Genomic DNA, 15746 nt, shown 5'->3' with positions numbered 1-15746 from the left:
GAGACTTGTGTGTAAATCTCAGTTCTTACTTTCTATGTTGGTTTGTGGACATGGCAATAAGATAAATTCAAATCACCCCTCGACCACCCTTTCAGGCAGATTGTTTAAACCATTTGCCACATACAAAAAAATTTGTCCCACCGCCTCTGGATTTTTTACCAAATATCTTAAATCAGTGTTCTGATTATTGACCTTCCTTCAGTGACAACAATCCTGAAGAAGAGCCATACAGACTTGAAACCTTAACTCTGTTTCTCTCTCCACAGATACTGCCAGACCTGTTGAGTTCTTCCAGCATTTTCTGTTTTTATTTCAGATTTTCAGCATCCACAGTATTTTGCTTTTTTCCTCTCTTGTGTATCCTATCAAAACCCCACATAATTTTGAACCTTTCTATGAACTTTCCTCTTTTCTTCCTTTGTTCTCTAAGGAGAACAATCCCAGCTACTCCAGTCTCTCCACATAACTGAAGCCCTCATGTCTGGTACCATTCTGTTGAACATCCCCTGCACGATCTCTAAGGCCTGGACATCCTAAAGTGCAGTGCCCAAAATTGGGCACTACTCCAGCTGAGACCTAACCAGTGATTTATAAATGTTTATTATAACTTCATTGCTTCTGTACTCTTGTCTCTATTTATAAAGCCAATAGCATCCTCTCAATGTGCCCTTCCATCTTCAAAGATTGTGCATGAGATGCTGCCCCAACAGTCTGATCATATGTCCTCTTCAATTATTAGTGGAGATAGACAAACTAATATAAGTGATTAAAAAGTATGAAAGAAAAATATTACAGATGCTGGAAATCTGAAATAAAAAACAAAATGCTAGAAATACTCAAAGGTCAGGCAGCATTTGTAGAGAGATGATCAGAGTTTCACCAGGATTATCCAGCCAGTGTTCCAGATGTATTGGTTAGCTGTCTTAGACGGAAGAGATGCATTACTTTCCTGTTCTCATTTGAAAAAGCCTTGAAAATTATTCCAATTCAGTTTGAACCAGTAGATTGACAAGTACTAGGTATTGGAGCTTTCCTCAGGATCCATTGATTTCAGAAAATGCCTGTCTCTGACCACAGGGTGGCTTATGATGTAAGATTTCCATGTAACTTTGCACCTGGATAATCGGCTAATTAGAGACTTGCCTGAGGTCAACCCACTCATCACTGCAGCACAGATCTTGTACTGACTGTGCCAGAGCTGGGATTCAGGTCTATTATGGGAATCCTCAACTACAACACCAGCCTGTAGAGATTTTGATCTCGATCACATGCTTCTGCCTGCAGTTCAGTTTAGTGTTCAAGAATATGGTATTTACTTTATAGTAAGTGATGTGGATCCTGGTGAAAGATTATTTGAGAGTTTTAGGCCTGTTGACAGCAGCTGTCTTTGTTTTTTTCCAATGCCTGAATTTAAATGATCTCTTCAGCTGAATCTGCTGAACTAATGCTTCTCCTACAGACCGTCCTTTCCTCAGTATTTAACCAAATAACCTGCCTGCTGCAATATCACAGGAAGGTGAGCTTGGCCTAAATAGCCAAGTGGTTATGGTATTGGGTTTGTAACCCCCAGATCAAGTGTTCAAATCTCACAATGGCAAACTATGGAACAATGTGACTTCATCTGAAACAGATGGAAACAGGTTTTGTACTCGAAAGAGTATCACAGGAAGGTGATGGCATAGTGGTATTGTTGCTGGACTAGTAATCCAGAAACCCAGGGTAATGCTCTGGAGACATGGGTTTGAATCCCGCCATGGCAGATGATGGAATTTGCGTTCAGTAAAAATCAGGAATTAAAAGTGCAATGATGACCATTGTTGATTGTTGCAAAAACCCATCCATTTCACTAATGTCTCGTCCTTACCTGGCCTGGCCCACACGTGACTCCAGGCACAAAGCAACGTGGTTGACTCTTAAATGCCCTCTGAACTGGCCCTAGCAAGTAGTAACAAACTGCTGCAAAGACATAAAAAAGGAATGAAACCGGATGGACCAACCGACATTGACCTAGGCACCGGAAACTACAACAGCAATCGCTGGCTGCCCTGTCGACCCTGCAAAGTTCCTCTTACTAACATCTGGGTGGGGCTGGTGGAAAAAATTGGGAGAGCTGTCTCACGGATTAGTCAAGTAACAGCCTGATGTAGTCATCCTCACGGAATCATACATTACAGATAATGTCCCAGAAGCCACCATCACCATCCCTGGGTATGCCCTATCCCAGTGGCAGGACAAACTCAGCAGAGGTGGTGGCACAGTGGTATACAGTTGGGAGGGAGTTGCCCTGGGAGTCCTCAACTTCGACTCCGGACCACATGAAGTCTCATGGCATCAGGTCAAAAATGGGCAAGGAAACCTCCTGCTGATCACCATGTACCACCCTCCCTCAGCTGATGAATCAGTGCTCCTCCAAGTTGAACATCACTTGGAGGAAGCACTGAGGGTGGCAAGGGCGCAGAATGTTCTCTGGGTATGTCCATCACCAAAAGTGGCTTGGTAGCACCACTACTGACCAAGCTGGCCGACACCTAAATGATATACCTGCTAGACTGGGTCTGTGGCAGATGGTGAGGGAACCAACAAGAGGGAAAAAGATACTTGACCTCATCCTCTCCAACCTGCCTGCCGCAGATGCATCTGTCCATCACAGTATCGGTAGGAGTGACCACCACACAGTCATTGTGGAGACGACGTCCTGCCTTCACATTGAGGATACACCACATCATGTTGTGTGGCATTACCACCATGCTAAATGGGATAGATTTCAAACAGATCTAGCAACACAAGACTGGGCATTCCTGAGGAACTGTGGGCCATCAGCAGCAGCAGAATTGTAGTCAAACACAATCTGTAACCTCATGGCCAGGCATATCCCCCACGCTACCCTGGTTCAATAAAGAGTGCAGGAGGGCATGCCAGGAGTAGCAGCAGGCATACCTAAAAATGAGGTGTCAACCTGGTGAAGCTATTAACCAGGACGACTTGTGTGCCAAACAGCAAGTTATAGACAGATCTAAGCGATCCCATAACCAATGGATCAGGTCTAAGTTCTGCAGTCCTGCCACACCCAGTCGTGAAGGATGGTGGACAATTAAACAACTCACTGGAGGAAGAGGCTCCACAAATATCCCCATCCTCAATGATAGAGGAGCCCAGCACAGCAGTGCAAAAGATAAGGCTGAAGCATTCGCAACAATCTTCAGCCAGAAGTGCTGAGTGGATGATCTATCTCGGCCTCTTCCGGAGGTCCCCAGCATCACAGATGCCAGTCTTGAGCCAAATCAATTCACTCCATGTGCTGTCAAGAAACGGCTGAAGGCATTGGTTGCTGCAGAGACTATGGGCCCTGACAACCTTCCGGCAATGGTCCTGAAGACTTGTGCTCCAGAACTTGCCACGCTCTAGCCAAGCTGTTCCTGAACAGCTACAAAACTGGCACCTACCCAGCTATGTGGAAAATTGCCCAGGTATGTCCTGTGCACAAAAAGCAGCACAAATCCAACCTGACCAGTTACCACACCATCAGTCTTGTCTCCATCAGTAAAGTAATGGAAGGGGTCATCAACAGTGCTATCATGTGGCACATAAATAGCAATAACCTGCTCACTGATGCCCAGTTTGGGTTCCGCCAGAGCCACTCAGCGTCTGACCTTGTTACAGCCTTGCTTCAAACATGGACAAAAGAGCTGAACTCCAGAGGTGAGGTGAGAGTGACTGCCCTTGACATCAAGGCAGCATTTGATCGAGTGTGGCATCAAGAAGCCCTAGTAAATCTGGAGTTAATGGGAATCGGGGAAAACTCTGCTGGTTGGAGTCATACCTAGTACAAAGGAAGATGGTTGTGGTTGTTGGAGGTCAGTCATCTCAGTTCCAGGACATCACCGCAGGAGTTCCTCACTCCTCAGCCCAACCATCTTCAGCTGCTTCATCAATGACCTTCCTTCCATCATAAGGCCATAAGTGGAGATGTTCGCTGATGATTGCACAATGTTCAGCACCATTCATGACTCCTCAGATAATGAAGCAGTCCATGTCCAAATGCAGCAAGACCTGAACAATATCCAAGCTTGGGCTGACAAGTGGCAAGTAACATTCACATCACACGAGTTTCAGGCAATGACCATCTCCAACAAGAGAGAATGCAACCATCACCCCTTGATGTTCAATGGCATTACCATCACTGAATCCCCCACTATCAACATTCTGGGAGTGATCATTGACCAGAAACTGAACTGGACTACCATATAAATACTGTGGCTACAAGAGTAGGTCAGAGGCTAGGAATTGTGCGATGAGTAGCTCACCACCTGACTCCCCAAAGCCTGTCCACCATCTACAAGGCACAAGTCAGGATTGTGATGAAATACTCTCCATTTGCCTGGTTGAGTGCAGCTCTTACAACACTGAAGAAGCTTGCCACCATCCAGGACAAAGCAGTCCTCTTGATTGGCACCCTATCCACAATCATTCACTCCCTGCACCACTGATGCGCAGTAGCCGCAGTGTGTATCATCTACATGATGCACTGAAGGAATTCACCAAGACTCCTTAGCCAGCACCTTTCAAACTGATGACCACTACCACCTAGAAGGACAAGAGCAGCAGATAGAGGGGAACAGCACCTCCTGGAAGTTGCTAACAGCATTGTGGGTGTACCTACACCACATGGACTGCAGCAGTTCATGAAGGCAGCTCACCACCAGCTTCTCAAGGGCACTAGGGATGGACAATAAATCATAGAATCACACAGTGCAGAAGAGGTCCTTCAGCCCATCGAGTCTGCACCGACACATGAGAAACATCTGACCTACCCACCTAATCCCATTTACCAGCACATGGCCCATAGCCTTGAATGTTATGATGTGCCAGGTGCTCATCCAGGTACTTTTTAAAGGATGTGAGGCAAACTGCCTCCACCACCCTGCCAGGCAGCGCATTCCAGACCGTCAGCACCCTCGGGGTAAAAACTTTTTCCTCACATCCCCCCAAACCTCCTGCCCCTCACCTTGAATTTATGTCCCCTTGTGACTGACCCTTCAACTAAGGAGAACAGCTGCTCCCTATCCACCCTGTCCATGCCCCTCATAATCTTGTACACTGCGATCAGGTCACCCCTCAGTCTTCTCTGCTCCAACAAAAACAAACCCAAGTCTATCCAATCTCTCTTCATAACTTAAATGTTTCATCCTAGGCAACATCCTGGTGAACCTCCTCTGCACCCCCTCCAGTGCAATCACATCCTTCCTATAATGTGGCAACTAGAGCTGCACACAGTACTCCAGCTGTGGCCTCACCAAGGTTCTATACAACTCCATCATGACCCCCCCTACTATTGTAATCTGTGCCTCGATTGATAAAGGCAAGTGTCCCACATGCCTTTTTCACCACCCCACTAACATGCCCCTCCGCCTTCAGAGATCTATGGACACACACGCCAAGGTCCCTTTGTTCCTTAGAACCTCCTAGTGTCATGCCATTCATTGAATACTTCCTTGTCAAATTACTCCTTCCAAAGTGTATCACCTCACACTTTTCAGGGTTAAATTCTATCTGCCACTTTTCTGCCCATTTGACCATCCCATCTATATCTTCCTGTAGCCCAAGACACTCAACCTCACTAGTAACCACCCGACCAATCTTTGTGTATTCTACAAACTTACTAATCCTGTCCCCCACATAGTCATCTATGTCATTTATATAAATGACAAACAATAGGGGACCGAGCACAGATCCCTGTGGTATGCCACTAGACACTGGCTTCCAGTCACTAAAGCATCCTTCTGTCATCACTCTCTGTCTCCTACAACTAAGCCAATTTTGAATCCACCTTATCAAATTACCCTGTATCCCATGTGCATTTGCCTTCTTTATAAGTCTCCCATGTGGGACTTTGTCAAAGGCTTTGCAGAAATCCATATAAACTACATCAACTGCACTACCCTCATCTACACACCTGGTCACCTCCTCAAAAAATTCAATCAAATTTGTTAGGCATGACCTCCCTCTGACAAAGCCATGCTGACTATCCCTGATCAAACCTTGCCTTTCCAAGTGGAGATAAATTCTCTCCTTCAGAATTTTCTCCAATTGTTTCCCTACCTCTGACGTGAGACTCACTGGCCTGTGTTTCCTGGCTTATCTCTACAACCCTTCTTAAATAGCGGGACCACATCAGCTGTTCGACAGTCCTCTGGCACCTCCTCTGTGGCCAGAGAGGAATTAAAAATTTGGATCAGAGCCCTTGAGATCTCCTTCCTTGCCTCCCTCAGCAGTGTGGGACACAAATCATTCAGATCTGGAGATTTGTCCACTTTTAAGCCTGCCAACACCTCCAATACCTTGTCACTCCTTATATCAATTTGCTCAAGAACCTCTCAGTTTCTCTCCCCGAGTTCAATACCTTCATCCTCATTCTGTTGGGGGAAGACGGACGTGAAGTATTCATTCAACATTCTAGCGATGTCCTCTGGCTCCACCTTGGTCCCTTATGGGCCCTAGGCTTTCCCTGGTTATCCTCTTCCCATTGATATACTTATAGAACATCTTGGGATTTTCCCTACTTTTACCAGCCAGAGCTTTCTCATATCCCCTCTCCGCTCTCCCAATTGCTTTCTTAAGCTCCACCCTGCACTTTCTGTACTCCACTAATGCCTCCGCTGATTTTCTTCCATTGTACCTGCTAAAAGCCTCTCTTTTCCTTCTCATCATAACCTGAATATCTCTGGTCATCCATGGTTCTCTAGACTTGTTACTGCTTCCTGTCACCTTAGAGGGAACATGTTGAGCCTGTACCCTCCCCATTTCCTTTTGCAACACCCCCCACTACTCCTCTGTAGATTTCCTCACAAGTAACTGTTCCCAGTCTACCTTGGCCAGATCCTGCCTTATTTTACTAAAATCTACTCTTCCCCACCCAACAATCCAAAATATTTTTTTGCAACTTGTCTATTTCTTTGTCCATAACAAACTTAAACTGTACCATGTTGTGGTCGCTATCGCTAAAATACTTGCCCACCACCACCTCAACCACCTATCCGGCCTCATTTCCCAGAGTTAGGTCCAGCAATGCACCGTCCCTTGTTGGACCCTCTACATATTGACCTCAAAAGTTCTCCTGTACACATTTCAAGAAATCCACTCCATATAAGCCCTTAACACTATGTCTATCCCAATTAATGTTGGGCAAGTTGAAATCACCTAATATAATTGCCCTATTGTTATTGCTTTTACACACCTCCGCAAATTGTGCACATATTTGCTCTTCAATTTCCCGCTGACTATCTGGGGGTCTATAATAAACAACCAACAATGTGGCTGCTCCTTTTTTATTCCTAATTTCTAACCACAAAGCTTCATTCGATGCCTCCTCCAAGATATCAACTCTCTTTATTGCAGTAACTGACTCCTTAACTAATAATGCAATGCCTCCTCCTCTTTTACCCCCTCCCCTGTCTCGCCTGAAGATTCTATATCCTGGTATGTTGAGCTACCAATCCTGCCCCTCCCTCAACCACGTCTCAGTGATGGCTACTATATCACAATTCCACGTGTCAATCCTCACCCTTAACTCATCCGTTTTATCTGTAATACTCCTAGCATTAGAGGCCATCCAGCCTTGCCTTACTCCCTTGAAACTTAATGCAGCTGTACTCCATGTGTCTTGATTGTTCTACTGTATTATGACGTGTCCCTATTCTGCTAACATTCTGTGTCCCCTCCTCCTGCCGAATTAGTTTAACCTCCTCCCAACAGCACTAGCAAACCCACCCGCAAGGATGTTAATCCTGCTCTGGTTTAGATGTAGACCATCCCGCTTGTACAGGTCCCACCTTCTGCAGAAACGGTCCCAGTGATCCAGTAATCTAAAATCTTCCCTCCTGCACCAACTCTTAAGCCACATGCTCATCTGCGCTATTCTCCTATTTCTGAGCTCGCTAGCACGTGGCACTGGGAGTAATCCAGAGATTACAACCCGAGTGGTCTTACTTTTTAGTCTCCTGCCTAACTCCCCGAATTTTTGATGCAAGACCTCATCCCTCTTTCTACCCATGTCAAAATGCTGGCCCAGCCAGTGAAGCTCACATGCCATGAATGAATTTTAAAAATCTCCCAAACATTGGCCTGAGTTGCTTGCAAATGACAGCATGGTGAAAGTAAGATATGATTCTTATTCGTTCCTGATGGGAGGTTATTTGCATTGCTGTACACACTAATGCTACAGAAGCGGCACATCATGATGCATTATGGGATTGTCCAGGTTTGGCCACGTTGCGAATATAAGTTTTAAAGTGTTTGCAGTTGAAATAACTAGAATTAATATGACTTTTTAGCCAGGCCCATAAGTTAAATGACTTCATTTGGCTACTTCATGATAAGCAAAGGTATGTGACCTTTGGGTCAGGATAAAATATGTTGATGAATGGTCTGAGTTATACTGTAGTAAACTGATAGCTTGGCATCAGGATCAAGGTTTGCAGAATGCTAGACACTGCAATGAAATGTCGGGATAGGTTAGCAAAGTACATGTTTTGGAACACTGCTTATTCCAATGGTCAGGTTGCAGAATGCTAGGCACTGCAGTGAAATGTCAGGGTAGGTAAGCAAAGTACATGTTTTGGAATACTGTTTATGCTAATAGTCAGGTCGTTCTGTGATTTTTTTTTTTACAAATTCCTCCAGGACTGCAGAGGTGATTCTGTATTTATGCTGTAAACTTATTTGTAATTAGGGATGTAACAATTAAACATATAAGAACATTGAGAGTTAATGATGAGTTATCTAACTCCTCATCACTATATACTGACAGAAACTGTGTAACTTCGAATTTCCTTTTAAAGCATTCTGAAAGAGCATTTCCCTTGTGCACACACTTGTACCGATAACGAACTACTGCTGAATCGACCTACAATTGACACTGTGTCAAGTGCCTTTTAGATACGCCACAACACTGCTTTTCAACTTTTAGTAGTTCAGACTTTCAAAATAAAACATTTTCAATGTACTACCTGGTCTTATTTTGCCTCTTCAGTTTTAAGCCAATAATTTTAGTTTCTGATATAATGAACTGGTAAACATTTGATATCCATAATTCATCCAGTGTTCTCTAGCTCTTAAGTACATTGTCGAGAGCAAAAGGCCAGCAAGTCATATTTTGAGACTGTTTTGTCTCCACATTCCAGCACTTTTATCTAAGTTTTGATATTTTCAGCAGCTATCACATTTTGGAAATGTTGAGACATGCCAAATCATACACAAGATAACTGAAAAAAATTGAAGTGCTTCATTTTAAATTTGTCATTCTGGAATTGCTTTGCTGTATGCAGCACAAGTCATCAAAAATATTGCTTTTCAGTGATATGTTTGTTTGCATCGTGGCCACTTGACACATTGCTGTGAATTTTTCATTGCTCATTTTGGGTTCTACCACACCTCATTGCAGTCTTGATACAAACATGGACAAGAGAGTTGAATTCCAGAGGTGAGGTGGGAGTGATTGCCCTTGATATCAAGGCAGCATTCAATCTAGTGTGGTATCAAAGTTCCATGGGGATCGGAGGAAAACTCTCCCCTAGCTGGATTCATACTGAGTACAAAGAAAGATGGTTATAGTTGTTGAAAACCAATCATCTTAGGCTGAGGATATCAGTGCAGGGGATCCCCACCGCAACATCCCAGCTTTCTTGAGCTGCTTCAACATAAATTCAGAAGTTAGGATATTTGCTGATGATTGCACAGTGTTCAGTTCCATTCACAAGGAATAGTCTCCACTTGCCTAGATGAATCATAGAATGGTTACAGCACAGAATGAGGCAACTTAGCCTTTTGTCTCCATGCCGGCTCTTCACAAGCAACTCACCTAGTCATAAAATCATAAGAAATAGGAGGAGGGGTAGACCATTCAGCCCATTGAACCTGCTCTACTGTTCAGTCAGATTGTGGCTGGCCCGATTGTGGCCTTGACTCAGCTTTACTGCCTGCTTCACACACCCCCCTCCCCCCATAACCTTTGACTCTCTAGTAATCAAAAATCTATCTAGCTTAGCCTTGAATATATTCTTGATCGAGCTTCCACTGCTCTCTGTGGAAGAGAATTCCAAAGACTCTGAGAGAAGAAATTCCTTCAACTCTATCTTAAATTGTGCCCCCACTTTATAGATTTCCCTATGAGGGGAAATATCGTCTCAGCATCTACCCTGTCAAGCCCTCTCAGGATCTTAATATGTTTTAATAAGATCGCCTCATTCTTCTGAACTCCAATGAGCTCAACCTTTCCTCATAAGAACAACCACTTCATCCCAGAGATCAGCCGAGTAAACCTTCTCTGAACTGCTTACAATACAAGTATATTCCCCTTAAGACCAAAACTGTACCCAGTACTCTAGGCGTGGTCTCACCAATGTGTTATACATTTGTAGCAAGAACTTTTGTACTCCATCCCTCTTGCAATAAAAGCCAACAACCATTTTCCTTCCTAATTACTTGCTGTGGCTACATGCTAACTTTTTGTGATTCATGTACAAGGACATCCAGATCCCCCTGTACCACAGCATCCTGTGTAATAATTTGCTTTTCTATTTTTCCTACCAAAGTGGACAACCCACATTACACTCTTTCTGGATCATCAAGAAGAGTGATGAGGCTCAAATAAGAGCATCTAAAATGGAAGGACTCAGATGGTTATTATGTGTGTCATGGACGGCCAAGTAGACAAATGAGTGGGTGCTCGAGAAAGCTGGTGTTAAGAGGAACTTATTTAAGGCACTGATATCAAGGAAGCTCAGGTATTTTGGAAATGTGATGCAAACAAGAGTCAAGTGCTTGGAAAAAGAGGTAATGCAAGGCAAAAGACCTAGAAAACGTGCACAAGACTCAAGATGGCATGGGTGGATAATATTAGAATGTGGACTGGCCTCACAATGGGATGGGCAGTGGAGAATAAAAATATGTGAAGGAAGATTGCTTATACTGTGGCCAACCCTCAGAACAAGGATGGATGAAAGACAAGACTCTATCTGTCAAATTTCTGCCCATCAACTTAACCTATCTATATCCCTTTTCAGGGATAGTGCTGTTACATTTAGGATTTTCCAATCTGCTGGACCTTTCAGAATCTAGTTAATTTTGTACGATTAAAACCAATGTATTCACTATCACAGCTGCCACTTCTTTTAAGACCCTGGGGTACAGGCCATCAGCTCCAGGGGAATTTTCAATCTTTAGTCTCATTAGTTTTACTTGTACTTTTTCTCTAGTTGTGATTGTTTTAAGTTCCTCCCTCCTTTTTTGCCTCTGGCTTTTTTACTATTCTTGGGATGGTTTTTGCATCTTCCACTATGAAGATATTTGATCAAAGTATCTGCTGTTTCCTCCTTTCTCATTATTGATTCCCCAGTCTCATCCTCTAACAGACCAAAACTTTCTTTAGCTACTCTTCCTTTTTGTATACTTTTACTGTATTTTTATATTTCTTGCCAGTTTTCTCTCATTCCAAATTTCTCCCTCATTTTTTTTGTCAAGCTTTGATGTTTTCTAAAATTTTCCCAAACTTCTGGCTCACTGCTAATCTTTGCAGCATTGTATGCCTTTTCCCTCAATTTGATGCCATCCTTAATTTCCTTCCCTAGCCATGGATGGTGCATCCCTCTCTTGGAGTCGTTCTCAGTGGACTATATCTGAGAAAGTTATGAAGCATCTCCTTAAATGTCTGCCACTGCTTTGTGACTGTCTTATCTTTTAACCCATTTTCTCATTCCAATTTAGCCAACTCTGATTTCATGCCCTTGTAATTGCCTTTAATTGTAAAACTCTACTTTTAGACACTTTCTCACCCTCAAACTGAATGTGAAATTCTATCATGTAATGTTCACTCTTAACGAGAGGCCCTTTTTACTATGGGGCCCCACTTCCCCCACCTTTTCCACATAACCCTGCAATTTCTTTTCTCTCCAGATAATTGTCCAATCCTCGTTTTATAACCACGCTTGAATCTGCCTCCACCACATCCTTGGGCAGGCATTCCAGATCCTAACCACTAAGAAACAGAACAGCTTTTCCTCGTGTTATCATTTCTTTTGCCAGTCACCTTAAATCAGTGTCCTGATTCTTGAGCGAAAGGGAGCAATGTCTCCCCGTCTACTCCAACCTCCAAAGAGAACAGTCCCAGCTTCTCCAGTCTATCCACATAACTGAAGCTTCTCATTCCTGGAACCATTCTCATAAATCTTGCCTGCACCCTCTCCTTTGCCTTCACATTCTTCCCAAGGTGTGGTGCCCAGAACTGGATGCCGGACTCCAAGTGAGGCAAAACCAATGTTTTATACAGGTTTATCACAACTTCCTTGCTTTTGCACTCTATACCCCTGCTTATAAAGCCCAGGGTCCTATATGATTTATTAACCACTTTCTCAACCTGCCCTGCCACCTTAAATGATTTGTGCATGTATACATCCAAGCTACTCTGAACATCCTTGAGATTTGTGCCCTTTTCTATATTGCCTCTCCTTGTTCTTCCTACCAAAATGAATCACTTTGTATTTCTCTGCATTAAATTTCATTTGCCACATGTCCACCCATTGCACCAGCCTGTCTATGTCCTCTAGAAGTCCATCACTCTCCTCTTCACAATTCACAATACTTTCTTTGCCATGCACAAATCTTGAAATTGTGCCCTGCACACCAAAATCTAGGTCATTAATATATATCAGGAGAAGCAGGGTTCCTAACAATGACCCCTGGGGAAGCCCACTGTATACCTTCCTACAGTCTGAAAAACAAGTGTTCATGACTTCACTTTGTTTCCTGTCATTCAGCCAATTTTCATATCCATTCTCCTACTGTCCCTTTTATTCCATGAGCTCTAACTTTGCTGACAAGTCTGTTGTGTGGCATTGTATCAGTTGCCTTTTGGAAGTCCATGCACACCACATCAACCACATTAACTTCATTAACCCTTTCTGTTACCTCATCAAAACATGCAAGCAAGTTAGTTAAATGTGATTTGCCCTTAAAAAAAATACATGCTGGCTTTCCCTAATTAATTCACAGCTGTCCAAGTTATTGTTAATTTTGCCCTGAATTATTGTTTCTAAAAGCTTTCTCACCACGGATGTTGAACTGACTGACCTGTAGTTACTGGGCTTGTCCTTCCACCCTTTTCTGAGGAAGGATGTAACATTTGCAATTCTCCAGTCCTCTGGCACCATCCCTGTATCTAAGTAACATTGGAAGATTATGGGCAAAGACTCTACAATTTCCATTCCTCCTTCCCTCAGTATACTTGGTTGTATCTCATCTGATCCAGGTGACTTATCAACTTTAAGTACAGCCAGCCTACCTAATACCTCCTCTTAACCAATTTTTAGCTTTTCCAGTGTCTTAACTTATTCATCATTCACCATGACTTGGGCGGCATCATCTTCATGATGAAGACTAAGGCAAAGTTTTCATTTGATACCTCAGCACTGCCTCCTGTCTCCATGTGTAAATCACTTTTAAGTTCCCCAATTGGCCCCACTGCTCATTTTACCTCCCTTTTACTAATTTTATATACCCAGAGAAGACTTTTGGATTCCTTTTTCTGTTAGTTGTCAGTCTCTTCTCACTCTCTCTCTCTCTTTGCTTCCCTTACTTGGTTTTTCTTCACTTTCTGAACCTGGTATATTCAGCCTGATTCTCAATTGTATTATTCACACGACATTTATAATATGCACCCTTTTCTGCTTCATCTTACTCTTGTCTCTTTCATCATCCAGCATGTTCTGGAGTTTTTTGCCCTACTTTTCCCTCTTGTGGAAATGTACCTTGACTGTACCCAAACTCTTAAAGGCAGCCTATTGTTCTGTTACAGTTTTGTCTGGAAATCTTTCATTCCAATTTACCTGGACCAGATCTGCTCTCACCCATGGAAGTTGGTCCTACCCCAGTTAAATTATTTTTACCTTGGATTGCTCTTTGTTCTTTTCCATAGCTAACCTAAACATTATGATGCTATGATCACTGTCCACTAAATGTCCTCTTACTGACAGTTGATTTACTTAACCTACTTCATTCCCCAGAACCAGATCTAGCAATGCCTCCTTCCTCAGACCAGAAACAGCACTCAAGGAGCTCACACCTCCAGAATAAAATAACCTGCTTGATTGGCACCCCATTCCCTACCTTAAACATTTACTGCCTCCATCACCAGTGCACAGTAGGAACAGTGTGCCATCTACAAATTGCACTGTAGCATCTCAAGACTTCCTTGACAGCATCTCCTCAATTCTTGATCTCTATTGCCTTGAGGGAAGGAGAGAGTTGGAGAGAGCCTTTATGTTTATTGGCTAGCATTTCCTGCAATGATTGTGCTGCAGTCACCCCGATAATTCCACCCTACACAAACTCAAACTCATTATTGCTTTTCACCCTACTTGTTGCTAACTCCTGCTTAACTATTACCCTTATTCATGGCAACTTACATTGGCTCTCTATTTCCCGTTGCTTTGATTGAAAACTTCTGGTACGAAAAATAAATTCATGGTTGTGCAGCACCTCATTTCTGTAATCTCCCAGCCTACTATTATAATGCCCAGTTCTCACCCTTTGCTCTTCTATTCGGATTTAGTGCCTGATCACCTGTTTCCTATTTCCTTCAGTGGCATAGCCTTCAGGCCCCCTACCCATGCACTCTGGCACTCTGTGTCTAAACTCATCTACAGAAGCTGTCTCAAAGCCCACCTCTTCATCAACAATACCTTCAGCCAGTTGCTACATTGTGCCTGACCACTCCCCCTTCGTGAAATGCCTGGACGTATTGGATATATTATAAAAAATGTGGATTGTTGAACTGTTGGCCTAGGAAAGTTCCAAGTTTGATTGATTTTGAGTCAAGTTGCTTGATCTTATTTGGGTTGCCAAAATGCAAAGGCGTTACAAATGTAAAAAATTAACCTTGGACACAGGAAGAGGGAAATCGGCTCAGCATCACTTAGAATCCTGCTGGAAATGTTCAGGTGTAGATGGTGGATGCAGACTGGATTGGGTTTTTTTGTGCTGTGCCCATGATTAAATATTTTATATTTGTTTGCCATTTTGTATTTTGCCATGTTTAGAGGACTGCTGCCACCTATGGAACATTACCATGTCATGGGTTGTTTCCTTCAGGGAGTTGAGGTAAAAGAGGAAAGTTAAAGGAAAGATTCATGAGTGCTGTCCTTTTGAAGGAAAAAAATGGGATAAAGAATTGGTACCAAACTGAAAATATTTTAAAAGAAGTGTGGCTGGCTTGGAAGTTGGGAAGTGATGTTCTCTTTACCATGCTGTCAAAACGTAGTAATTATTATTTTCTATATTTCCACATTTGCAATTTTAAGAGGCTGATGCATACTTTTCTGTGTAGTCTTTATGGTTTGGATTTTTTTAAAATGCGCTGATACATTTGAGTCTCATAAATTGTACTTTTAAAAACTACATAACAGATTTTGATTCATTGTATTACATTGTGTTTGACTATAATAACCATAGTTACTGTAGTTTAGCCATGCATCAAATAAAATGTTACAAATAAATTGCCTAAGTAAAACATTTTTAATTCAATGACATGTATATTCCACGTCATCTATACACTGCTAGAAAATTAGTTGTTACATAAAAGATGCTCTAATTGATGTTTTGGACTTAGCAAGTATCCTTAGTACATTCACAAAAGAAAGCTCTGTGTTCTGACTAATTAGAATATAAGTCATTAAAGTTGATGCTTTTTCTCTTGT

At 42.8% G+C, this 15746-nt stretch overlaps 1 protein-coding gene across 1 annotated transcript in view; it reads left to right on the top strand.

Moving 5' to 3' along the window:
• Window positions 1-15746, top strand: part of adgra3 (adhesion G protein-coupled receptor A3) — a 246688-nt gene that overhangs the window by 139728 nt on the left and 91214 nt on the right. The gene's annotated exons all lie outside the window — the stretch shown is intronic.

The sequence above is a fragment of the Carcharodon carcharias genome, chromosome 1 (assembly GCF_017639515.1).
Source record: "Carcharodon carcharias isolate sCarCar2 chromosome 1, sCarCar2.pri, whole genome shotgun sequence".
Taxonomy (NCBI): Eukaryota; Metazoa; Chordata; class Chondrichthyes; order Lamniformes; family Lamnidae; genus Carcharodon; species Carcharodon carcharias.
The sequence above is the reverse complement of the archived record's forward strand: the minus strand, read 5'-3'. Positions and strand labels throughout refer to the sequence as shown.